We start from the raw sequence: 24,807 nt of genomic DNA on the forward strand, positions 1-24,807 counted from the left end.
GATGGGAAACTGAGACTGACTGGAATTTACAAAATATGAGTTTCTGGAATGTAACTGGAATCTGGGCAATTGCAAGCCCATGTCCTGCTAATAATTTAATCTCCCTCTTAGAGAGCAAGCACAAAATGTATCTTGCACAACAGCTAATCTCTTGCATGAAACAATGCTTCGCTGTGTAAAGACGGTGGTCAATGGCAAAGCTTCTCATTTGTATTCTTTTACACGGTCCTGGCAATAATCCAGTCTCCTGCATCAAGACCCTGAAAGGTCTTGCTAGGCTTCTTTTTTCACCTTTGGTTTGGAGACCTCTCAGATAGAAAGGTTCAGAATGCATGTGAGATGCCCAGCGGAAAGGTAGCTAGAGCTCTGGACAAAAGGCTTGGTCCTGGCTTAGGCGCTAAAAGAGAAAGAGAAAAAAGAATTGCCTCTCCATTCTTTTCAGCGCGCATTCTATGGACAAGGAGCAATGAAGGATCATAAATGATGCGTGTTTGTTTCTTTCTCTCTGGGTACCATAGGTAGTGGCTGGATGCTTGTAGATTCTTATTCAAACCCTAAACTCACCCCAAACAGAATCTAGGTTTGGGATTTATCTGAAGCCCCAGAAATAGTTGCCTTTGCTGTCTTTGTGAGCATCCCAAAGTAGCTTGTGTCCTTGTCAAAATACAGACATGAAATATACATGTGTCTAATAAACACAATCTTCGCTTACATCCAACTCCTCACTTTACAACGAGGTGAATAATGTCTGCAAACATTCAGCAGGTTGTCGGTCTTAGAAAAATCAACACAATCAAAGGGTTGGGTCAAGATCATTTCAGAAACTAGTTATTTCTAGTGAATGATTTTTATGCTTATTTCATCATAGAATAGTCTGATCAGAGGATGCTTCTTTTTCTCTGAATGCAAAAGCAAAGTAAAATCAATGAAAACATACATAAAAACTAGAGACACACTATACTTTTTAATAAAGACAATATTCTCAAACTAAGATTTTTTTTAAAAATTTCATTTGAAATTCAATCCTGTCCCTATTTAATTTATTATTTCCCCCCTTTTTTCAATCATTAAGTGATCAGCAATGAGTGCTCTCTTCATTTCAGGTTCAGTCCCGAAAGATGATGGCTATCATTCCACCCTGTCCCTATTTTTAAAACCGTCTTGCTTTGAACTGTTACTATAGAAAATACAGTAAATGGTGCCTATGCTACGGGTATTTGGTTAAATTTTGTGTAAAAGTATTATCACCATACTTTTAGATATGTGTCCTGAGGACTCCAGCACTTGGGGTATATTTCAAGCATGTGTAAATTTCAAAGACCATACAATCACTCAAGTAATGTCAACCAAGAACATTTACTTGGGACTAAATTTTATTTCTAAAACGATTTTTGAGCTTAATGTTTGTAAAATGCTTGGATCATGTAGACCACTAAATCTGAAAATATAAATTCAGTATGTCCCCATGAAGGTACTGACTCAACTTGATTGGCATGTGAAAGACTTTATGGAAATTTACAAGCATACAAGGGGTACCCCCTCAAAAAACAAACAAACAAACCAGAAAAAAGCTCCGCCGAGCAGAACTTTCATAGTATGCATTTTTCCCCCTAGGCGAGCGTCAAGCAACTTGCTCTGAGTTAGTGCACTCAGTGCCATTGCCTGGGAAGGTTCTCTCTGGTCAAAGCAGTTTCACTCAATTTAAGAGAACAGTGTTCGTCTGTTAAATTGTGTTTCCTGCTCAAGAAAAATGCTACAGAAATGGTTGTGATGTTGAACACAGCTTACAAGGACAGTGCTATGGGAAAATCTCAAGTGTACAAGTAATTTTCTTGTTTCACAAAAGGTTAAATTTCAATTGATGACAAACTTCATTCTGGACATCTGTCAATTGCCCACATGGATGAAAATGTTGACTAAGTGCATTTGGAGTTCATTCCACCAGGTCAGATGGTTAATCAAGTTTTCTCTAGATATTCTGAAAAGATTGCCTAACAGTGTTTGGCAAAAAAGGCCTGATTTGTGGCAGACAGGGACTGGTTTTGTCACCACAACAATGCACCTGCTCACCCAGCCATCTCAGTGCACCAATTTTTGGCAAAACCCAGCATGCCTATCTTGCCTATGCACCTGACTCATGTGACCTCTTTTCATGCAACACCTTTTTGTTTCCACAAATGAAGAGGGACATGACAGGACGGAAATTTGATGATGTCGAAGGAATGAAGAAAAAACAAGGGAGATATCATCCAAAAGATGATTTGAAAAATGTTTCCAAGAGTGTAATTGCAGATTTGACAAAAGTGATAAAGGTGATAAATTTATTTTGTAAAAATAAAATTAAGTACTTAGCTTTTTAAAAAAATTCAATTTTTGGGGTACCCCCTTGTATTCTTAGAATTTGCTCTTTTCTCAGTCTTTAGAAATAAAAAATATATCTCTTACTGATCAAATATAGTTATAATAATCTGGAAGCATTCAGAAATAAGGGCAAGCATTATGTTGTCTATCTGGAAAAAAATAGAGAGATGAATTTGTGCAAGTACATATTCTACAACCTTGAATGCATGTGTTTATTTTCATTGTTCCCATGACAGTTAGCTCTGAATAGAAAATCTAGATTGTGATTTTGCACTTCAGCGAAAAACATGGCATTGCACAGCAATTTTTCCCCCTCTTTCTTCTCATTTCAAACTGGAAATCTACTACTATGGCATCTACAGCAGTAAGCATCCCTGTGAGTTGCAGAATCCATTTGCCACATCACAATATTGTCTACAAGGGACCTTGTCCATAGAAAGAGGTTGTTTAGGTGTAAGTATGTGAGTATAGTGTAGATTTACCTTGTACACAGTTCAAAAGATGTGATTTGCCTGAAAGAAGTAATTATTTGTGTGTGCTCTTTTGTGTGCATGGTTCCAAATTAAATATCCTTGTTTAATTTATATTCCAATCTGAGGTTCACTAAGCTGGTGAATTTGCCCTGTTACAATACTCTCCTATAATCTTCAGGGAAGTGATATTAGGTTTTATGCCATAATGCATACAAAACATTCACAGTTTCAATTTTTTTTAGTATTTAGTCAATGCCAATAAATCTATGGCATGCAAAAGGGCATTGCTAACATGGAAGCCATTTGATTTCTATACTTTGTCAGATATATGTGCCTCTTAATTCAATAACTTTTAAAGGCAATGCTCGTGGTGGTTTCCATTCATGATACCTGACCTTTCCTTAATGTCAGACATCATTTTCCACTAGCAAGGGGATAAACTATATTGTTTATTTAATGCTAATAATTATTTGGAGGAAATAAATATAATGTAGAGGCAGTTATTATGCCAAGTTGAGCAGGCCTTGGTCTATCATGCCATTGACTTGATGTATTTTGTCTAACTATCTACTGTCCGTATACCAGGGTGCCCAAATACAGGGCAATAATAACCTACCCCCCAGGGCCAGAATTTACTTTACCATTATTTCAGAGCCTAGCTAGTAGTATACATTATTTCCAAAACCATCTTTCTTACCCACAAAGGTGAAATCTCTGTTATTTTTCTTCAGCATTACTTTGCATATTTTCTATTATTCAAGCCATCTTATTTTACCTGTGTGGGTTTGTGTGTGGTGTGTAAGTAAGCATCTCACTATTTTCTCACTTAACAGCCAATTGTCCCAGTATAATCTACTAAATAGTCTATACTGTCTTATTAATTTATACTGCTACATCTGTGATATGCACTGTCACACACACACACACAGGCTACTTGCTTATCCTTGTACCAATATTACACTGAGTGGGTTGTTATTATTTCATATTTAGTTTTGTTAATCACTAGATTATCCCTCTTCCAATTTATTCTTCCCCAGAATTATTTTGGCTTAAAAAAAAATTATTACTCCATATAAATTTTAGTTTCAAGAAAAAAAATTGTTGGCACTTTATTATACTTAAATTAATTTTATGGTTAATTTAGGGAGAAACAACATCTTCATGATATTGAGCCTTCTCATCGATGAACTCCATTTATGTAATTCTATTTTCCCCCTATGGCATCCCCATGAAAGGTTGAGGATTGTGCTGTTGTGATGCATGGTTTTTTTATTTTGTTTGTTTTGCTTTGACAAAAAAACTATTGAGACAAAGATGATGGTTCACAATAACAAACAGGAGAAAACATATTAGACAACTTAAAAAAAAAACCCACTACGTGACTATTTAAAGCAATGAAATCGTATGATTACAGAAAATTAATGAAATCTAAAAATCACAAATTACTTTTTCATCAACTTGGTGCTTTGATTTGATGTAGACATGAAGTAAAATACTACTTACCATCAAGTATTTTTGGAAGGCAGACAGTTTGCCAGGTTCTATGGGGCATACAAATACATTTTAGATGCCAATCCAGCATTCATGAAATGATGATTTAGTCATGCATGTACTAATTGGCCAAATTAATCTATTGTTCATGGTATTAGTGTTAGCAATAGCTTTTATTAGTGTGCATTTTGATTCTTCAAAAGTATCTTCAGAGCAACCTTCACGTTTTCTCAAATGCACACAGACCTTCAGCGCGAGTTTGCACTTCCACACGGTGCAGATGTCACGCTCCAGAGGGGTGAAGCCGTTCTTTCCAGGAAACAATTAGAGCACATTTGTAGTTGACTGACACATCTGTTGGCAGCCAGGAGTGGTGGTGATCAGGTACACCAGGTGTTAACAGCTTGTGTGTCCTTAGATGATAGTAGCCTAGTATAATAGGACAGAGCCATATATTTGAATAAATTTTAAAGAGTCCAGTTTTAAGTGATAATTTCTGACATACAAACATTCAAATTCTTCAGCTAACTAATCCTCCAGAACCCTTTGATCACAAAAAGTATGTTAGATTTTGTTGTTTTAAAGTTAGAAAAACCAATCTAGTAGTTTAACATTGTTTGTACATTTCCCAGGGGCAGACTATCCCATTAGGAAGGGCGTTTATGTGTGAATATACAAAACGTGTGATTACCCTTTCCTTTGAATGGTTATGATCTGCAGATGCTGGACACGTAACAGTGTAATCACATGTTTTTCCCTCGGTGGCATGTGATAGTTTTATAAATCTGCTTGAATTAATCCTCATCGAGTCAGTATTTGAGATTATCTTTTGACCCCATTTATCTATAAAACCTCAACCTATTTGAGAATTTTGTTGTCATCCTCATCATGGTGATGAGATACTAACGTGATTAGGAAAACTCATATTTTGATATTATTTAATCTCATGATGTTCTAGTTTATTAGCTTATGACAATTACCAACTAGAATCTTAAAAGCTTCTGGGCTGACCCAAAACATTATTATTTATGTAAGAGCAAATAAATTAGAATAATAAGTTTCTTTCTATTTCACATTGACCCAAATATAGGCAGTATTTATATTATGAATGTTCAATTTAAATACGATTCACAGTTACTAATAATGTAAAGCCCATCATGTTAAAATTTGAGGTATGCACAATAATTCATAATACCAAATGAATACGATGTAGGGGCAAGCATGAGGATAGTAATGGTTTCTGTATTATTGTGTTAATGGTGTAAATGGTATGAATGGTAAGATGGTTGAGTGTATCTGGAAGTGTTTCTTTAATACTTTTATGCTTGGACAAGTACACTATATATGCTATAAACTTAGACAAACATTTGATTGACTGATATTAGGTAAGACTCATATTTAACTGTTTTGACTCGTGCAAATTTGACTTACAACCAGATTTAGGAAAAGCACTAGTTTGTGGCATAGTTCTTACACATTGGACCGTTAACCACAAGTTCAGCAGTTCAAAACCACAAGTTGTTCTGCAGAAGAAAGATGCGACTTTCTACTCCTCTAAAGTGTTACGGTCTCAAAAACTCATAGGAGCAATTCTACCCTGTCCTGTGGGGTCACTGCGGGTCAGAATCGATTAGATGGCAGTGCCTAAGGTTTATGTTTTAACTGTTTTGGTAGGAGAAAGTGTGCCTTGGCTTTTCCAAGTGCCTGGGATTTAAGATGAAATCCAGTTTCCTTTTCAAAGGGTTAAAAATTCTATATTTTCTATGCTTTGTTGATAAATTTCTGGTGCAAATAAAGATTTTAATATTTGTCATCTTCAAAAGCTTTCCTTCCATTGTGACATGTAAACTAACCCTCCTCTCAATTAAGATCACAGCTGTTTCACATAAACTGTTGATCATTGGTAGGATAGTTTTCCTTGGAGATTTTCTCTAAAGCAGTATTGGAGCTCAGTCTCTTCTGTAAAGCAGCATTAAACATCTGTGTTTGTCAACTTTGTGTATTAGACTTTACGTTCTAAGCACTAAGTTTCCAGAGGCTACAGAAGCCCTATATCCAATTTTTGAGTCTCCACTAGATGATTAACCAGCAATATGAATAGCTTTTCCCATATGCAGAGTGTATTAGAAAGTGGAGTGCTACCTCTCCCCTAGCCAGTGCAAGGGGGAGCTGTTTAGTCTTTAGGGACTTGCTTGAGTGTGCCCTTAATGGAAATCGATGTACTAGGGTCTCTGACTCCCTTGGTTAGAGGACCCTGAACCAATCTTGCAAAATTTTCTTTCTAGTATAATGTTCTTATCCCACTCATAGTCCCATTCCTGCAACGCTGGCGTGTTCATCTGCCTCCAATCATACTCTTTTGACAGTTTCTGTTGTATTTTCAAGTCCAATTTGAACAAAGAGGTCTCTGTAAATCTTCCGATGCCATGATGGCGTCATGCCCAGGGGCTCCCTCATCTGGATGGATTGTGTGTCTCTGCCCTTTTGAAGACTTATGAAATAGGCTTCTATAAATTGCATTTGAATTTGGAATCTCTTTTGTCCCCCACATCCTTTGCACCAGTAGATGGTTTCCAAAAGTGAGTGTGTTTACCATGATCTAGAATCAGATGGGGCTGTCTAGCCGCTTCCTGGGTTATTCAGATCTCACACTGATCAGGAGAATAGCTCAAGAAGCAACTTAACGGGTCAGTCCGCAGTCCTGGGATCATGTAGCCGATGACCCACACATTTTAAACAGTCTTTATTATTGATTCCCAATTCTCTCGAAGTTAAAATAGGCTGTGCAAAGTCCTATAATAATGAACGTTTAACGTACAGAGGGCATGACATTTGATTATAGCTAAGCTTCTTCAAATGCCAAGAAGAATCTAGAGAAAAATATTTGATTTTGACTTTTGAAAGGTCCACATAGCTAAAATTAATAAATGTTATTAAAGTTTATTTTAGAGATATTGATTTTAAGTAGAAATGCTCCCACAAAGGAAGTCCCATGATAAAGGCTAATGTGTAAATTCCTTTTAAGACCTAGAGTCACTGTAATTCTATGGCGCACGTTACAAGCAGCCAGGGACTGCTCTGGATAACGGAGACACACCTGTGGCCATCCAGCCCATTGGGACACATATCAGCCCTACAGGACAGGGAACGCTGCTACACAGGGCTTCCAAACCTACCATAGTTTTGAGACGGCATGGCTACACCTTTCTCCCTTGGAGGGGATGGGGACATTAGACCCACCCACTTTTTTTGGTTAGTAGCTGACTGCTTTATCCATTGTGTCACCAGGGCTCCTATGCTGCAGATCGATGGCTACACTTTAACCTGGTTTGGGGCACAGGATGTCTTCATTCTCCCCTCAGATGTTCCAAGCACTCTTTCTAGGGCAGACCTGTTCCGAGAGTGAACCTTTAGGATCACAACTGATCTGTCTCTGCGCACTTTCCAAAAGAAAGGCCTCTGCGGATCTCCTAGACGATCAAGGAACAGGCTGGTGTTTCTCAAGAGCACATGTCCTTGCCCAGCCCGATTCCATCCTCAGCAAACTTAATTCAGTACTACAGTCTGGATTTTATAATCACATGGCGCATTATGTATGAAATGCATAAAACATTGATGTGCTAATGTTGCCACCGGAGACCATCAGATAAAGAAGTAGGCATATCCCTTTGTACCCTTAGGACATAAGTGTTTCCCATGAACCTCTTTAAAAAACAACTTACTTCATTTCTAAGCATTTTGGATTCTATTTGTATTAAGTGGTCTAGGCTTGTCAGTCTACTGAAAGGAAATGTGAGTTTGATGCAGTTTTTAAAGCCAGGAAGAACTGGAAAAATAATCACCAATGATGAATGTGAAAATTAAGCTACCTCTGGAGTTTATGTTTTACAAGTATGGAATCGATCAATTTATCTCCCAGCTGATTTAAAACATATCTGATTATTTCTGATGGTTCACGATGTAATGTTCTGAAAGTCTAAATAGAATTCCTAGAGCTTACCTTTATTAAAACCTGAGGATCTGAAGATATAACTGTCTAGATTGATTACTGTATTTCTACTGCAGAGAAAAATAGCAACCCTGAGTCACTGCATGGTGCTCACATCTTCATTAATGTGCTTAATATATTTCTGTCCCTCGAGCAAATTAATGTATTTTCCCCCCTTCTTCTTTGGGATGGTAGTTCACTTAAACTCAGATTCTTTGAGCATAGCCTGATTGCAGGGCGACATCTGAGGCCTAGAGATCAATTGATAGTTGTTCAAGATCATGAAGAATGGCCCATTAAAACAGTTAGTATATGACAAATAACAACGTTTGTGTTTAGTGTGGAAATTTATCAACTAGACAGAGCACTTATTCCTTAGACCCGAGTGAAAGTCTACTTGAACCAACTTATTAATCAGTCAGTGCCCCAGTCTTAACAGACTGTCTTATTAAAGAGCTTGAGATATATTAAAATTGAACTCTAATGTGATAGGTACTATTCCTGAACCACAATCACAAAGCATACAATTATCACTCAACACTAAATTCTTTGGAAAAGAAAAATAAGCCTCTTTTCTGAGAGCTGGGATGTTTTGCCTCCGACATTTGATTCTGATTAAGCACAGTGTCTCTCACAAGAATTCTGGAGCTACGGACCATTCCTGCTCCCACTTTACATTTGAGGCAGAATGACGCACATACCGGGACATGATGGCAAACCATGTAATGACGTGGTGATTGGGTGACCTGTGTATATTTACATAGACTACACTGTAAAGTCTTCTCCAGCCTCCAAAGGTTTTTTTTTCAAGGGGGTAAAAGAAGCATTAAACCAGGGAGAGAAGAGGAGATTGGCTTGGTTGGCAAGTGGTGTAAACTTTCAGTGAGATGCTCTGGGTCTCAAAGAAGTCATCACAGCCTAACAGACCCCGTGGAGTCTGTGTTGGTAGAGGCTTTCGGGAGCATTGAGTCATGGGGTTGAGCAAGGATGACAACTGGATTGAATATCATTTGAAACAGACAATGCCAATCAGTGGGTATTAATTGTCTGGGAGGGCTGGGATGGGAAGACAAGAGAGGCTAAATTTAGGCACAGCAAGAAAGCAAGTCATGATAGCTTCATGATAGTTGCCTGACATAGTTTAGTATCATATTGAAGGAGGGTTGCTGGCTTTAACTTTTGCAAACACTCATGTTGGGTGCTGCCCTTTAGTCACCTGGGAGGGGAATGGTGCAAGCTTTAGTATAATGGCTGCTGGACTCAATCAATGACTCTTCTGGTACAAAGGTGTTCGGTGCTTATCCAGTAACAATCAGCATGAAATGGTTTACTAAACACCAGCAGTGAGCCAGATGAGAATCGTCTGTTTTTTTCTCAACGTTTTAAAACTTGATATCTGGAATGGAAGATAATAACGTTGGAAGAGTCTTTAACACAGTACAGAAACCTTTCAGAAAATAATCCTGGTAAACATCTGCTACACTAGCCTAACTACTCAGGAGGAACTTATCCCTTCCTAAGGCAGTTCATGATTTTTGGAATTTAGTTCATAAAAATAGACTGAGTAGAAACTGACCTTGTCATTTTAATATTATATTCAAGATGTACTCTCTTGAAAAACACAAAACTAAATCTGCTATTTCTTCTATCTGACCGCTTACCAAATATTCACACAAGCAATACAAAATTTCATTTATGGTTTCTTTAAAGCAATTTTGTTTATAGGTTTTTAACAGTAGGTTTCCTAACTTACAGTGAAAAAAGCAAAATCTTTGACCTCTGTAGGAGAATTTCATATCTCTTTAAGTATGATAATATACATCTTGTTACTCTTGTCACAAAATGGGGAACTTCCAGGGTGCCATATTTCCTTCTTCCCAATCACATCCAACCCACCAACAAATTCTGCTGAGATTGCCTCCTAAATATGCTTGTGTCGTGCTGCTACTACAATAGTACCACCCTCTTTTGGGGGACACAATTGATCTTTTTTATTCAAAGGTACATTTCTGGGTGCATTAAAAAAACCCAAACTATTGTTATTTAACATATTGAACGTCTACTAAACAATTGCTGTATTAAAAAACAAAACAAAAAAACTAAGAGAGAGAAAATATACAGGATACAAAATGTATATGAAATATATGATACAAAAATATATGAGACAATAAAAGACAAAATCAAACAAACAAACAAAAAAACCCACCCATCCGAAGTTGAATTTCTGATGTAGTGTTTCCTCGCTAATGAAATGTTAGTCACCACTGGCGAGCAAGCCATGACTTTGGAAGCAATGGAACTGGAGGTGCTGACCTGGCCACATGTCCTGAACTCAACGAGACACTTGAAGATGAAAAATTCATAGATGTGCCATCCCAGTTTGGTAGATGTAGTTCAGAACCCATTCTCAAATGTGAGGGCAAATTATTTGATGTCCACAAGTAGTCTCCTTAGGTCCTGCCTGAAGTAGCTCTCGAACCGCTAGTCTCATTCCACATTAATCACACAAAGGAAGAATTATATGAATATTACAACTCTAGGTATGTATACATATTAAAGCATATCTTCTTAACTTATTCTTCTATTTAAAATTCCTTGGTAGCCTTCTTTTGACACTTCACACCGAGGCCTTAATGTGTATCCAAAGAGGTACAGCAGTCGGATCTCATTTCCTTCTCCTTAACACCACTCACTACCGTTGAGTCAATTCAGACTCATACTGATCCTATGGACAGCCTTGCCTTGTTCTGAACAGCAGTGGGTGGTTTTAAACTATTGAGCTTGCTTGGCAGCTCCATGCGTAGCCCACTATACCAACAGGACTCCTTCTCATTGATCCTTCTCTTTTCCTTGTATTCTCTTTTTCATTCCCAAATTTACCAAGCTCCTTTCCACCTAGGGCTCTTGATTTAGAGACTTTGCATATGCAATTTCCATTGCCTGAAATGAATGCCGCCACCCCCCCCCCACATACCTCTGTATTCATTTGATTTAAATACTATTTGTGGAGAGAAGTCTTCTCTGACTGTAGGCTCATTCCAATTGAAATATGAAACACCCCCTCAAAAAATGGATTCTTTTTCAAAACTATGCCTTTAAATTTTTGTGCAAAACAACCTTATCACTTTCAATGTACTCTTCATTACATTGATACATTTGTCACATCTGTGATTCCATTCTCAGAAACATTTCCAAGCTCATCTGTTTAGATGTTGACAGGTATGTTTACATATTGAAGCATGTCTTCTTAACGTATTCGTCTATTTTATTCCTCGTTTTTCTTCACCTCTTCTACATAGTCGAATCTCCGTCCTTTCGTGTCCCTCTTCATTCACAGAAACAAAGCGAGGTCAGGTGAGTAAGGTGTGTGGGGCAAGAGAGGCGTGCTGTTTTCTTTGGTTTGTTTTTCTGCCAAAAACTGGGGTACTGAGATGGCTGGTTGAGCAGGTGCATTGTTGTGGTGACAAAACCAGTCCCCTGTGTACCACACATCAAGCCTGTTTTTGTCACACACTGTTATGCAAACTTTTCAGAACTTCTAAATAGAAAGCTTGATTAACAGTCTGGCCTGGTAGAACGAGCTCCACATGCATTGACATTTTCATCCATTTGAGAAGCTGACAGACTTTCAGAATGAGGTTTGTCATCAAACGATATTTCACCTTTTTGAAACAAGAAAACCACTTGTACACTTGAGGTTTTTCCCGTAGCGCTGTCCTTGTAAGCTATGTTCAATATCACAACAGTTTCTGCGGCGCTTTTCCTGAGCAGGAAACAAAATTCATAGCTGCACGCTGTTCTCTTAAATTACCAACCCTACCCTACTCCCTCAAAAAAACCCCGAGGTTTGAGTGAAGCTGCTTACACGAAAACATTCACCATGAGCAGGCAACGCCACTGAGTGCACTAACTCAGAGAGTTGCCTGATGCTTGCCTAGCAGGAAAAATGCATACACAAAAGCTCAGTCCGGCCGAGCTGTTTTCCATTGGGGGATACCCCCTCATATACCAGTTTATCTATTTATTATTGTAGCCCGTGCTTTCCTTTCGTATCACTGTTTACTACCACATTTTTATTCATTTGATTGCATAAAGTCTATCTCTTCTTTATGATTTGAAGACAATTAGCAAAGGAATGAAGCACACTTTTATTTATTTTATTTTCTCAGTTTATCTCATCAGCATGGTGCTTTCCATAGGGTGTCAATAAATATTTATTGAATGATAACTATATGGTTCCACATTACTTATTTATGGTACCTGCTCTTCGTTCTCTTCTTTTAGGCCAAATACTTGGGATTTTTCACTATTCCTGTGATGATTGTTTTTTTAACTCTTCACCAGCCTCACTGTATTTTTAACACGACTCTCTTTTGTCAATGTTCACTTTTAAATGTAGAGTAATCTTTGCAACACAAGCGATGCAATCTAATGATTTAGAATGTATTGGACCATTTTTTTCTGCTATCTTAACAATATCTGTTAATTTAGCCTAAGGTGGTGATATGGGTTTTTTTTACCAGCTATATCACTATCAGTGCATATTCAACCTATGATTAGCTGAATAAATCTTTTCTCCTGAACCAAAGTGGATTTTTTTCTAGCTAAAAATGGTATATTTCAGATTTCTAACTGATGTATCCACCACCAATCTGTCTGTTGTATGGTAGTGGTGCATATATTGCTACAACGCTGAACGCTTTGCTGCTAATATTTCAAATGCCACCAAGACACCCATAGTGGACAGGTTTCCTTGTATCTCCCACAGTGGGACACAAAGAAGGGTTGGGAAAGCTACTTCTGACTTAAAAATAGCGAAGGGAAATTCGATGAGTCACAACAAAGATTGCCTGATCCAATGCTAAGCAATGGGTGACCTAGGCTGAAGAGCACTCAAAATGCGCAGTGGCTGCCCCAGGGCATTTGAAGGTACCCACGATCATGAACAGTGAACAAGGCAAGGCAAATATTTGTTCTCTCGTACATGGGCTGAGCACGAGTCAGAATTTTCTTGATGACAGTTAACAGCAGCAAAGACAAATGAAGTACAAAACAGCACCCTTTCCTCTTATGCTAGATTTTGTTTTCTGGTTTCTTTCTTTTTTCTTTTCGTCATAAGTGATATTGATTATCTTTTTTGCTTTGTTTTAGAAACGATTTGGGGAGGCATATTTACTTTCTTCTCATTCTGTTTGGAGATACAGATGGCCAAAGATACAGCTTGTGTTACAGCAGGAGAGACTCACTCCCTCTTCCCACTTCAAGATCAAGGACCCACACTCTCTGGTTAATATCCGATATGTAAATACAGAATGATTGTCTATTTTTACATAAGCTCATCTTAAGCTGTTTTTTGTTTTGTTTTTGCTTTCAACCCTTCACTTTTCAGTATCCTGATAAAAGGGTGGCAAAACCCCTGAAAGAGTTGCCATTAGGTCAACGCTGATTCTAGTTCATCCAAAATACAGTCAAATGTATGCCATTTTCTTAAGAAGTAAAATTAGTACTGTGCCTCAATCATTTTAAAATTAATTTCAAAATAATGAAAAATATTAAAGTCTTATCATCACAATTTCTGATTAAATCCAGCTACCAATATGTTCACGAAAAACAATGGATTCTAGATGACCTCGGAGACAAAAGAGTAAGTGGGTTCTATTTTCATGTGCAATCATTGCCTTATTCCAGGAAATCAAATTAATGGATACAATCAAAACAAAAAACCTTGGGATAATTTGATCCATGACTATTTTAGCCGTTAGAGCCATAGTCCTTAGAAAAGCTCTTAGTTTCAGCCTCACTCAGAGCATATTTATTAGGACTACCTTTATGGTCAGCTGAGTAGAAATGCAATTCTAAAAGGCATGTTTGGCATGCTGGCCTGGTGGAATTAGTGGCAATGAAAGAGATGGGGTTCTTCTAGTTTAATGAGAAATTTGCATATTGAATGGCCTTTTCTATCTATAAAATACTTTTTTTAAAAACCTGGGTTGGTATCTTGTGAGCCATCGCAGTATAGAGTGCTATGTTATTTAAACAAGTGTAAGCTTGGAACATGCCCTCAAAATCTTTCAAACTAACAAGCAAATAACATCATAAAAATTGATGGGGGATAAAATGAATGCCACACGCAATAGAAGGACAAAAGTAGGGAAAAGAAGACCAAGAGGATTAGACTAATTGAAGAAAAAATTCATTGAAGAGATGCGCGTTGGCTCATAAAGCCTGGGAGGTACTGACTGTTTGGGTGTTGAAGGAGGCGGGCTGCAGTGGAGAGAGCATGCATAAAGAAGCTGTTGTTAGGATCATTTCAAAATAAATATTATTTAAGTTATAGAAATGTTTAGGTACATATTTAGGTTCACATCACATTACCACTGCTGTAGTACCACTATGAGTACTCTCACAAATGCTGTATATTTGTAAAAGCTACTGTCTATTGAATTAACATATACATCTGTGTGCTAAGTTCTTTTCATGCCTCATTTCTTTTATCTGTACGATAACCAAAATGCAGCAAACACCACATCCACGAGTATCTAATACATTCTGATTCATAGCTACACTGTATAGATTTCCTAAGTTTGGACATCTTCACAGTAGCCAATGGCTCCATCTTTCTCTCATGGAGCATCTTACGGCTGTGAACCTCCCATCTGTGGCTAGCAGATCCACACTGACTCAGCAGCTTTCTTAGCAATGTCACCGGGGGCCGTGCACAACAATCATAGCAGGTAGATCATAGTACTGTTCCCAGTTTACAGGTCACCTTCAGGCTTAGCACTTTAAGGAACTTGCTAAGATTTCTCAGGAATAGTCCATAGATCTTCCTAGGTTTATAATTGTGCTCTTAATATCTAAATTTTATTAAAGTAAGTCTGATATCTATCGAAATTGAGGGCTTACATTCACTTATATTAACCAGAGCTACGATTGATGATGACCAAATTTCTCTTTATAGCAAAAGAAAAGAGCATACTGTTGAAAGTGTTAAAATTAATCTGTATAGTAGTTCTGTATTTACAATCAAGAAATCAACCAATCTACCCCATTATTCTACTGTACAGATGGGTTTTCATCCTTTCTATTGTTATTGACTCTATCCAGAGCCTAACTCAGTGAAAGCAAGAAAACATAGACACGGTTCTTTCATTAAAGGAACCTACACCCTCTAAGGCTGGTGTGTGTTTGTCCCTATTCAATTGCGATTTAGCATATTAAAAATAAGCAGTCATTAACGTTTGGACATATTTACTGAAGTAATTGTGAAACTTTCATTTGGACATATATATTTAAAATGCTCTTTTGCAATGTCTTCATTACAATGTCTATCTTATTGGGAAAAAAATTCAATCATATCTTGTTTCAAAAACACAATTGTATTTTAACTATCCATATGAACTATATAGATATATATAATTATGCAAACAGCCTCAGTACTTGCAAAAGGTTGTGCCTCATTTTTATTAACAGTTATATTTTCAGGCCAGCATATACCGTTTGTTTATTTAATATGAAATGTTGGAAATAATATTATGTAAGTTAAACCCAAACACCATGCATAGCATTGTTTCTAAAGGTAAACTTGATTTCATGTAACAAAATCATACAGAGCAGTTACTAAATACCACACATTGTACTAGATATTAGTAATAGAAAGTACCATTTTCATGAGTTATCATCCAGTATGGTATAGCGAATTCATTAGCCTTCAGAAGGATAGAATATACATTGTATAGAGGATGACAACACAAAAGAGTACCATTAACACCAAAAAAGCTAGCTGAGATTTCAAAATGAGGTGGGAGATTTGTGGGGTACAGAGGATGTAGACAAATGTGCACAGGGATGACTGGAGCACGGGCGTTGGGGAGGAAGGTGCTGGAGTGCTGGAGAGAGTTTATGAACACTTTTCAACCTCGATCCGATTGACTTTGGGACTGACAGTTCTTTGCTGTGGGGACAGTCCTGTGCATTGCAGGGTGGTCATCAATATGCGCGGCCTCTACCACCACAAGAAACTTCCACAGCACACACGAGCCCCTGACATCCACATAAAACTGCCAACGTCACCTCTCGCTCTGAACTACTGCAATAAGCAAAAGGAGAGACAGGCAGACAACCTGAGAAGCGAATTTTCTAATTCCCAGTTGGCAAAGAATGGACAAATTATATTTATATTCTCTCATTAAGAACTCCATACATGCTCTAAATTTGGTGGGTGAGAAATAGATGTTTGGATTTCTTATGGACCCCTTGACTAACTGGGATCATATGTTTACAATTCTGGGATTGCCTGCTACAGGTATCAGTATAGGCACACATGTGTGAACCTGTGTTTGCTCACACACACACACACACACACACACACACACACACACATGAGACATAAATCCACATAACCTTGGTTTGGCTGTAATAGTTAGTGATCATCTAAAACAGAGAACTTTCATTTTTATGCCTGGGCAGAAAAATACTTCATCATAAAGTTACCAGAATACAATATATGTTTTCTGGCAGCAATAAGGGTTGAATCAACTTTACAGAAAACATGATACTGCATCAATTCCAAGAGTTTCTTTAAAGAGGGAACATCTGTTTAGTGAAATTTCATTATTTTTCTCTTTAAAAAGAGAACAAGTCATGAAAATGATAAAACATGATTGCCTTAAAACACAATATATCCAACTTTAATCATTTTCTAAATCCAACGATATTTTTAGATGAAAGTAAAGGAGGTCATTTCAAAACCATTTTGTGAAACTTAAGCCTACCCAGAGGAAAGGTAATTTTGTTTGATCCTGAACATCAAGTGAATTTGTTCACCAAACCACTTCTTCCGAAAGGTAATTAAAATAATGTAAAATTGATCCAATATATGTTTAACAAAATTAACTAATTATAATCTGCTTAAACCATTTAACCTTGGCAGTTCCTTTAAAAATGTTTGATTTTCTTTGGAACATTAACAATGTGCTTTAAAAAGGAGGTGCCTCATTGTCTACTTCCTTTCTGTGTGTGTGAATAACTCGACGCTAGGATCCAGGATAACAAGTGGAGTAGATGCTTTAGGGCCGAAAGCAACATTTCCCAAAAGCACACATGAGACTCTTCACTTTTCAGAACTATCAGTGAGTTCTTGTTAACACTTCAGTACAAACCAAATCCTTGAACATCAACGAGAGATGTACTAATAATCCTCCTTGAAATATTCTAATTTATTTATGGGTAAAATAAAATATAGAATACATCTTAGCATTTGTTTGTTTTCAGCTGCTTTCTATTTATTCAAGTCATTGTCAAACAGACTTAAGACATTCAATAAATAGACAATGCTTAATTGCCTTTCACTAGTTACATTTATTTTATACTTATCCCTCTAATCACAGACAGCAAAACTGAATATATGTCAAAATTGGAAGGGCTTAGAGGGGCTCCGTAGTCTCTCCGAGAGGTATAAAATGATGACGTAAGAGAGGAAATGTGCCATGACAGCTCCAGCCTTTGAGAACAGGGAAAGAACTAGGAGCAACCTCAGGGCGGGGGGTGGGGAGGGAGGTAGAAGTAACCATAGGCCCTCAGGGACATTCAAATCCAGATCTGGCGATGATTAATTCATTATCACTTACGACTTTATTTTGGAGATAAAATTGTCATTTATGTCACTCCTAAAACCAGATGATGTTATAAAAGACACCACTGGTGAAAAGTATTAGCAGAAATAACTGTCACTGCTCCATCGTGGCAAACAAGATAAAGATTGGGGAAAAGTCCCTGTGAATATGATTTTTGATCACAAAGTCACCCATTATAATGAGGTTAATTTGTTGACTCATGAGTCCCACTTATTCAGTGATATTGAATCACATGAACAAACCTCTACATTTAATCAGGTTTTTTTTATTGAATTGTGACCTTTAATCCATCTTCTTCTTGATTATGAATGACAGTGACCTTTATCTAATTTAAAGCAGACACTCATGCAAAAATATGCAAACTACACATGTAAATTTTGAATCAAACTGAAGATGTGCATAATCTACTGGTGAGAAATTATTTCAGGAGACATTCATATTATGGCCAAGTAGGTTATTGTAGGGTAAATGAATTAGTCAGCAAAAGAACAGTTGGTCAGAAGACTTGCAAAGACCAAATGCTGCTTATAATTTTTTTCAGCTTCTATTTAGAAAATTGAAATGTCAATATACATATCAATTTTTATTATTCTACTCAGCACTTTACAGCAAGCAGGAAATTATCACAATGTAGTAAAGTCAGGGAAAATTATTTTTCAGAGGGTTTGGATGTGTCTGAATATGCTGTTCTATTTCATTCCTATTCATTTTCTGCGCGCGCGCACACACACACACGCACGCACGCACACACGCACACACACACACACACACACACACTCTCCTGGTGAGTTCCAGCCCCAGCACGTGAGGCATGTTGACTTCCTGATACTGTTTTACCTCATTAAAGAAGAACTTCGTGCCCAATCGCAGCTGGCAGTCGCTCGTGTTTCTAGGATATATTTAGAAACTACTATGTCAAGGAAAAATTGTCAAAGACTAAACAGAAGCTTGCTTGTCATGAGCATCGGATGAAGGTGCCATGCCAGACCTTCCTCTCTTGATTCCGCTTCTTTCCACTGGCTTCCCCCATTGATGTGGGTTAATACAAATGGTTCTGAGCCGACATCACTGAGGGCAGACTGCCCTGAGCACCTGCTAAAATGCAGCCTAATCCTTTAATCTACTCTCCCTCATCTCCAGCCATTCCATCTACTCAGTTATTGATGCAAACTGGACTTCGGGGCTTCTCAAATTATACTTTGTTTCCCATAGATACAAGAACACCAGGTATATGGCTTTTGCTTAGCACACATGATCCACAGGTCTGTGTTTTATTATAGAGATGCACTTGCATCTAGGCTTAGATATGATGAAGACTGTGCCTCAGCGGGAAGCCAGTGAGAACATTTCGCCGTCAGATCCCACCAAACAGCACCCGGCAGGAGCATGTTTCTTCATGATTAACGCCAGGGGGGTGTCAGCTGCCTATTTTTGAAATAAACAGATTTACCCTGACAGATAATCAGCATTTTGCACTGCTTAATACATGTTTATCTTCCATTATTGACATAATTACACTAAAAGTGCACTTAATATAATCTTTCATAGGAAATTAAACAGGTTTGAATGATGCACTTATAATGGATTGGGGACAGAGTTAAGGGAGAGAAATATCAATAGTAGATGTTTGGGGAGAACACATACATGAAGCAATGACGAGGGAATCAATGAACATCGGCAAAATCAATGGCAGTCTGTGTTTAAGGAATTCATTTACATAGTTTCCAAAGAAATTAGAAAAGATTTCTACACAGCTGTGGAATACTTTCCTGATTTTCTCTTGTCCTGATGTTTGAACTCTTCTGATACATGTTCTCACCTCACAGCACAGTAGAGACACCTCAAAAAGATCGATTATGTATTTGGCGAATTCGCAGTAACTCTGCTGAAAGTCCTCCATCTGGCATTAGAATATGGGTGTAGAGACCCACAGTGGCCCGCCCAAGTACCATGCTCCACAGGGAATTCAGTAAGCGCTATCAGCAGTGCCCATCGCCGACCTGCCTGCCTGCCATTTACATAAACTGGCGTACAGATTAATTACTGGTCCATCCATACGCACTGGGTTTTGAAGATACTAAATCGAGACCTAAGGTGCACAGTTAGGTGAAAATACCACTTTTAATTAAAATCCTAATTCTAACCTCGGCATACGAAGCACCTCTCTCCAGCTATGAGCACCGAGCAGCCACAAGAGAAACCTCAGAATTTTAAAGCTGTCTGTCCTTGGGTGAAGGAGATCCAGATGTCTAGTGGTTACTGGCTGGGCTGCTAACCGCAAGGTTGCAGTTCGAAACCACCAGGCTCCGAGGGAGAAAGCCGCGGCTTGCCACTGCTGTAGAGCGTTCCAGTCTCAGAAGCCCACAGGTGCAGTTCTTCGCTGTGCTCCAGGGGTGCTGAGTCGACCTCGACTCTGGCTGTGAGTCCTTGGACACTGGGAGGAGAACGGGCAAGGAAGGATCCGTGCTTTGCTCTCCCATGGGTGTCTTTCCTTGCTGATGCACGAAACAGAATTAAACCACCGACACATCACAACCTGAAACACTAATGCATATACACAAAGCGGTTTTTGCACCAACATCGCCCGGAGGTTTAAGGAAGCACTGTCACCTAGGGTCTAGAACCTCAGCCTTGTTGGATGCACGAAGGAGATCGTATTTTATGTCTTGACGCAAACACTGAGAAAATATTTTACTGAACAGGATTCTCAGAGAGTAAGTAATATTTTCAACAGCTAGGATTCCCAGCCAGGGGTCTCACAGAACCCAGGGCTCTTTCTGTTTTCATTATGCTTCCTGGGTTTGATTTTTGTTTTCCAATCAAGGCCGAGGAACTTTCAACCAAGATCCTAGAAATGAGCACTGAGAGTCGTCCCCAGTCTCTTCCGTCCTTCTAAGAGACCAAGACAACCCTGCGAGCCAGTAAGTAACGGCGTTTTACTCGCACATTGGGAGGCTTTCTGAAAGCCTCTTCCATCTGTGTGGCTGAAACCTGAGAAATACGGTAACAACAGCCTCCAGCGAGACTCTAGTACAGTACCCCAGTGCATCAGCAAGTCACGTTCCCCTTATCTTCAAAGAAAAGGGTTCTGTTGTTTCCCTGGACGTTTGACACTCCGAAGGGGCTGGATAGAAAGCCCAGCACCCTTCCCAGGGCCGATGACCCCAGACGGCTTTTCTGCATTGTTCTTGCCAGCGCTGCTTCCTGGGCCCAGGGTCTTATTCCACAATCCCAACCTTTTCCCCTTTCTGATGGCTGGCACTCGTTGTACCTTTGAAGGCTCCCTGAACCTCACTCTTTGGATAAGCTGCGTCTTCGCTCGGGTTCGACCAATCCCTTTTAGACGCCGATCGCTCATCACGAGCGCTCTTGCTTCATATTTTGTAAACTTGACTATTCCATCGTTGGATTTAAATGTGACCTTATTTCTCATGACTCTCTTTTTACTTGGGGTCTCAACCCTATTTTTCTATTCTTTCCTATGATGCTCTCCTTTAGGTCCAAGGACTTTTTCTTTGAGAGGCATTACAACTTCTGTTTTATGGTAGTATATGAAAGTTTAAGGAAAGGAGTTAAGAGCTGTAAACTTTGGCTACTCCGGGGATGTCAAGCTCTGAATTCTTAAAAACCTCTAAATCCTCTTTCTCCTGTCTCTCTAGATAATCTCTTTGCATCACTCATTCACTGGCTTCTAGATTCCCATATTTCTTCTTTGCCTTTTCCCCTATCTTTTCATTCCAACCTTTTAACTTGGTTCTTAGCTTTAGCCTTGTTCTGTCTTACATGGCTTCCAAAATAAGAAATTATAGTGTGTATTATTTCCTCTATTGGCATATTTATATATATATATTTCCCCCCGCCCTGTTGCTATTTAAGAAATCATGAGCATGTACACTCTTATCTGTTGCTCCAGTTTGAAATTTAGCTTGGTCTTACAAAATGTATTTTCAATGAATGGCTATTCCTGTTTTCCCTTAAGTGAAATTTCTATCTATATGTTTATATAATCCAAGCTAAATTAATTAAAATTCAATCAATCATTCAAATATTAGTCAAGAATCAGCTCTGTTTCAGCACTGAACAAAAATTTGTAGCTTTACGCAGAACCAATTTTCCTTTTCACTACTGATGTAGTTTATTGGCTACTTGGTATACAGGAATATGATTCATAAAATAACTAAAGAAATGTAAGGCCATATCTTAGTTAAAAGCTGAGTTTTGTTGTACAAACTGTAAGTGCTATCAATTTATAGGAACAGGTCTCCGTGACTGTGGAAGGGGCACCTGATTAATTTTTCTGGTGGTGGGCCAGATAGGAAAATATATAGATAGGCTATTTATCAACCACATTAACACCTGACTTTACAATACTTGCTAAAGACACCTATAAAATTTGCCTTTGTTTCCCAAACTGTGGGTCTCATCCGCAGTTGAAGTTTTCTTTTCAAACCTACTGTGAAGGAACCTACACAGCCTGGCGGGGTGATATGTTTGAGAATCGTGTTGACTTTCTATTTTTGCTATGATCACAAATGTTTCTCAGTCAGAAAAAGCATTTTAATTTCTCATTTTACATATTCTTTCGAACCATTTTATTATGGTTGAAGAGACCATCTAAAGAGCAAGTTAACTTCAAGTCCACACTGCGTACACATTTTGTTGGATGCAACGGCAATCCCTTAGTTGCACAGCACGCTTCCCACGTCTTCCTTACATCGGCCCTTTGCTCCTGTCCCTTCCTGCCGTCAGAGCTTTGTTTTAGGGGCAAATTTTGACTTTGTTTGGGGATTAATTTTAATTTCATGAAAATGACATCTTTCTCATAGGAGAATTCAGTTAGGTAGCTGAAGAATTTATCAGTGATGACCGAATTCTTCAAATCTTTTGAGATCAGTTTTCAAACTGCCCTGAATGTTTATATCAACACATAGCTAATAACCACCATCCTGTCACCACTCTCCCCCTTTTGTCTTTCAAGGTAAAAACATCAACCAAGTAATGGGGAAATCAAATCTAAAAGGAATGTTCCATGCACTGAGAAACTCACTCAGCAAGAGATGATGGCAAAGTAAGCTCAAATTTAAATTAATTCCCAATCTTGCCTCCACCAATAGTAAAGGTCTCATTTAGCTAATCTTGGCAAACCGATCTATTAAAATAACTTTAAAGGTAAATTTTCAGGCTTTCTGCCCGCTAGCAGATAGAGGTTCTGGGTCTACAGTACAGTCTATCTGCTTAGTACTTCAAATAAGATTTTGAGGGAATGCTGGTATCACAGACTGGCATCAAAATTGTTTTTCACTCCTTACTTGAGAAATATGTAGCTTGCTCAATTGCTACTGACCCATGTTCCCCCCATTTCTGACACTTGATTATGTGCCAATGCTGCGGAGATTGTTGTTTGCATTAGATATTTGGTACCCACAGGTCAAATGAACAGCCATTGAATCAGAGTCCTAAGGGCTACATGTATAATCGTTTATCTTCTCACACTGGGAGGAAAAGCAAAGGGAGACAGTCTAAACGATTCCAAATAAACAGACAGACAGAAGTAAAGCTACAAATGTGTCCCCGGATGAACCTTTTCCTGTTCATTTCGCTTTAAGGACATAACACCCTCTGACCCAAGGACAGACCACTGTAATCAGTGCTCCACAATCCAGCCATTTAAAGATTCATTTCTAATTTATTTCCTTTTCCCCCCCCGGCTTTTCTAGTATATTTCAACTGGGGCAACTTTTATTCAGATGCCCTCCTTCCGAAGAAAAGCAAGGAAAACGACCCCTTCTCATCACCCAAGGGATTTGGAAGAAGAGGAAGGACAAGACAGAGGATAAATAATTTTCTCATGAGAACAGTTCTTTGCATCAACACTTTAACTGTTACTAGAACTTCAATAGAGTTGAAATGGAAGAGAGTTAGGTGAAGCCTGGGGTTAATTTCCTTCATTACTAAGCACTTTGCAACGCTGAAAAATTCCAAACATATAAAGAGATGTCAATCTTGTTTTTTAGACATAGAGAAAAGAAGGTGGCGGTGATGGCGCTTCAAAGGCTGTCAGTAGACAAGTCAGTCAATTAAGGCTCTGATTGAGTTCTTAACTCCTTGAGGTAAAAAAGCAAACCTGCAAGACTAACTGTTCCTGGCATGCATTAAGTGAAACAACTTCAAAAAACAAAACAAAACAAAACAAAACTGTGCTCTCATGGTTATATGCCTATGTAGATATAAAACAATGAGGGGAAAGCATTAAAATATCAGAATCAGATACCTTAATCAGACTACCAATGATTGAATAAGTCTGATTTTGCCATTGGAGGGGAGAAGCCCTTAGTCAATTCAGTTATCTGAGTTAATTAGACAAGAAAGCATTAATTGTGTGATGTTTGCAACCTCAGCTTCACCATAACTGTGTGGCTTTGATTAAGTGACCAACCTTCTATGCACCTCGGTGTCTCTATCTGTGAGACGGGGATGCTGGTTCTGTTGACCTCACAGTATTGTTGTGAAGATGAAGTTAATTAATATAGTAAAGCAATGAGCACAAGCTGAATTCTCACTTGATGCTAAAATCATTTATATGTAATAATCACCTTCAAGATTTAGAGACAGATATGGTATGTTAAAGTCCTTCCTGAAAAAATTAGACTATCTTAATTAGACTATCTTCTAATAATATAGGCATTGAATGATGCTCGTGAAGTACATCTTTTTCCTTTAAGCATGTTTGCAAGCTTCTCTGTCCGCCCCCCCACCACCACCACAGCAGGGCTAACATTACAGAGAACTTATTAAGACCTCCATTGCATTCTTTTAAGATGACACTTTATGTTTTTAACTAGACTCAGTAAAACTTGCA

The 24,807-nt window shown here is 38.3% G+C and overlaps 1 non-coding gene across 1 annotated transcript; it reads right to left on the bottom strand.

Moving 5' to 3' along the window:
- Positions 1-1,069: 1,069 nt before the first annotated feature.
- LOC115870259 lies at positions 1,070-1,139 on the bottom strand. The gene has a single exon (XR_004046626.1). It is a non-coding gene; the product is annotated as a small nucleolar RNA SNORD2 (small nucleolar RNA).
- Positions 1,140-24,807: the final 23,668 nt, after the last annotated feature.

Source organism: Echinops telfairi, unplaced genomic scaffold (genome assembly GCF_000313985.2).
Source record: "Echinops telfairi isolate 266 unplaced genomic scaffold, ASM31398v2 ScPeMD7_443;HRSCAF=831, whole genome shotgun sequence".
Taxonomy (NCBI): Eukaryota; Metazoa; Chordata; class Mammalia; order Afrosoricida; family Tenrecidae; genus Echinops; species Echinops telfairi.